The sequence below is a fragment of the Ischnura elegans genome, unplaced genomic scaffold, assembly GCF_921293095.1.
Source record: "Ischnura elegans unplaced genomic scaffold, ioIscEleg1.1, whole genome shotgun sequence".
NCBI lineage: Eukaryota > Metazoa > Arthropoda > Insecta > Odonata > Coenagrionidae > Ischnura > Ischnura elegans.
In genome coordinates, this window is record NW_025791751.1 from 10,001 (window position 1) to 13,780 (window position 3,780).

Here is a 3,780-nt window from a genome sequence, read left to right on the forward strand (position 1 = left end):
TTACGGATTTTTTCTCCGCCAAAGGCAGAGGTTCGATCAACAATGGACATCTCCGTGGCAACCACGCCATGATAAGCAGGCATGTTAGCACCATTAGCGTACGGGTAATGTACTCGGAGCACGCACAGAGGAGGAATTCGTTCTAATACTCGGATAGACGTGGTAATACCTGAAGGAAGCATACCTTGACCTAACTGCTTCACATTTCAAAACCAGCTGATGCAACGCCTGAGAGGTGGTGCGCCCTGCCGGCGGCATGTGAAGTACCTTCAAGGACATCTCGGCATCATGTAAGTAACGGTTCCTTTGGCCAAGAAATGAGGATTAAGAAAACGTCGTCCCATTCAAAATTCTTCAGTGCTTTACCTCACATTGGTACATATTATTTACACCTGGGCAGTAAGTCACAGACCGTAAGGAATTTTATACGGGATAAGACTGACGTTGCAAATGAAAATGTGTCACCTTTCCGGGTGCAGAATTCCACTGAGAATTTGAATGTACACAGTACAGACATCCGTCCGAATGGCCAGAGTTTTCATAAATGATGTAAGGACCTGGAATTACCTTCAGACTCTTTAGGAAGCCGTATGAGTCTCTCCTTCAGAATAGCATTTCAATCCGTGGAGGGAATTAGTCGTTCAATTTTTAAAAATTATTACAGCGGGCCTGTTCATTGCCAAATAATACAGTAAGGAGGATGAAGAAAAGAGCAATTTTTTAATATATATTTGCTGGCAACATATTCATTGCTTTCTTCCGTACCCCAGAGCAGCCCGCTCGCATCGCACGAATGCACGGCAGGAACTCATCCTCTTTGTGTTCACTTTTTTAATACTTCATGGATAAGCAGTGCCCTGAAATTTTAGAATAACACATGACATATATGAAGGTACATAACCACACATCTGATAAACGACCGAAGGTCGTGGGAATGGCTTGAGTGTCATAGCGGGACCACAAGCGTTTCTCCGTAAGGAAACCTTGGCATTCCGTGCAGGCCGTTACTCTTCGAATTTTTAAAAATAGTTACATTGGGCCAGGAGATCTATAAATGGTGCAGTTGCAAGGCGTAAAGTATGAAGAATATTTACACACCATAAATGTTTAACCTAGGTACTTCCTTACCACGTATAAAATGGTCAACGTGCAGTCAACCCCTGGGATCGTGAATAGGCCACCCGCATTACCCATAAGAAAAGCATTGCGAAGTCGACTCTAGCTTTCGACACCGTTTTCAGGACTTGCAAAGGGAATAATGGCCTCATATTTTAAGCACACATGCTTCATGGAATGATGTGTTTCACCACAATATCCTCTTCCCGCCTCCTGTCCGTGAAAACGGCCTCGGACCTCCAAACGTGAACAGTTTTTATTCCCATAACAAATGCATGGGGAAACGTGCATAGGGTTTTTGTATGAATTTAAAAAAATACTTGTAATCGGCGTTAGACCAAGTAAATGACTGGGTTACAAGGCTAAAGGAATGAGGAATGTGAGATGATAATATTTTTCATTCGTAGTGAATCCATAACGTTACTTTAAATTTTTTTCCAAACCCCTGGTTTCCTCACCCTTATTCCCCGTAAGGAATGCATTGCGTGGAAAACTGATATTGCAGCGACTAATTTTCGTACCTTTAATTGGATTATACCAATGGAATCATGAAGATACGTTCCAAATACATTTAAGGAAAGGAATACGCATTATTTTCCGGCCCTTGCTCGTGAAAACGGTTTGGGGGCCCTTAACATGTCATGGCCTTTCCCCATAAGAAAAGTGTTGAATAGGTACCGTGCAGTGGGTTTTTCTATTAAATTTAAAAAATGCTTTTCATCACAGTTAGACCTACTGAATGACTCAGATGGAAGGTTAAAGGAATGAGGAGTGTTTAAGGATAATACTTATGATTCATAGGCAATCCAATAACTCACCTTAGCACATTTCCAAACCCCTGGATAGCGCACCCATATTCGCCGTAAGGAAAGCATGGCGTGGCAGAGTGATGCTGCAATGAATTATTTTGGTACTTAAACTTGGATTATTGGAATGTAATTTGGAAGGTTGATTGGAAATATATTAAAATAATGTAATACGCATTCCATTTTCGTCCATCGGTCGTGTAAACGGCCTCGGGGCCCTCAACGTGCCGTGACGTTACCCCGTAAGAAAAGCATTGGATCCGTGCAGATGGTTTTTCTTTTAAATTTTAAAAATATTTTCAACGACCTCAATGCTTTCTTATTACCACTGCATCAAAGGTTAGGGTGTGCAGAATTTTTTAATGCCATACCTTTTCGACGAAGGCACTTCGTCACCTCTCTTACGGACCTTTTCTCCATAAAAAGGGCAGTTTTTCTGAGGTTCGATCAACAATGGACATCTCCGTGGCAACCAAACCATAGTAAACAGGCATGTTAGCACATTTTGCGTAGGGGAAAGGTACTCGGAGCAGGCACTGAGGAGGGATTCCTTCTAATACTCGGTTAGACATTGTATTATCTGAAGGAGGCATGAGCCGTATGAGTCTCTCCTTAAGGGAAGCATAACATTCCGTGAAGGCCGTTACTCTTCGATTTTTTAAAAATAGTTGCCATGGGCCTGGCGGTCTATGAATGGTACAGTTACAAGGCGTAAAGATTGAAGAATATTTACATGCCATACCTGTTTAACGTAGGTACTCTCGTACCACCTATTTAACCGTGAATGTTCAGTCAACCCCTGGGAGCGTGAATAGGCCACCCGCATTACCCATAAGAAAAGCATTGCGAAGTCGACTCTAGCTTAAGACACCTTTTTCAGTATTTGCAAAGGGAGTATTGGGCTAAAATTTTGAACATAAAAGCTTCATAGATTGAAGTGTTTTTACACAACAGCCTTTTCCGCCTGCCTGTCGTGAAAACGGTGTCCGGACTCCAAACGTGAAGCGTATTTCACCCACAAGGAAATCATTAGGAATCCGTGCAGTGGGATTTTCTACGAATTTTAAAAAATACCTGTAATCGGCGTTAGACCAAACAAATGGCTCGGTTACAAGGGTAGGATAATGAGGAATGTTGGGGGATAATACTTTTTTAATCATAGTCAATCCGTAACCGAACATAAATTTTTTCCAAACCCCTGGTTTCCACACCCCTATTTCCCGTAAGGGAAGCATGGCGTGGCATATTAACGTTGTATTGACTTTTTATACAACTTTTAATTGGAATATTGGAATGAAATTTTGAAGATACATTGGAAATACATTAAAGCGATGGAATACGCTTCCCATTTCCGTCCATCGCTCGCGAAAACGGCCTCGGGGCCCTCAACGTGCCATGACCGTTTTCCCATAAGAAAAGCATTGCATTCCGTGCAGATGGTTTTTCTTTTAAATTAAAAAAATATTTTTAATGGCCTCAACGCTTTCTTAACACCACAGTGTCAAAGGTTGAAGCTTGGAGATTTTTTTAATACCATTCCGCTTCTTCGTAGCCAGTTCGTTACCTTTCCTATGTACTTTCTCTCCGCCAAAGCATGTATTTTCAACGTTCGACCAACAATGGGTCTTTGCCGTGGCAACCACACCACGAAAAGCTCTATTAGGTAGCGGGTAATGAACGCGGAGCACACACTGAGGAGGTTTTTGTGCAAATACTCGGTAAAACACGGTATTATTTGAAGGAAGCATACCGAGAGAAAACGATTTAACGTCTCATAGACAGCTGATTGATGCAACGTCCGAGAGGTGGTGCCCCCAGCGGCGGCTACGGAACTATCAGCTACAGGTGAGCTTGGAGC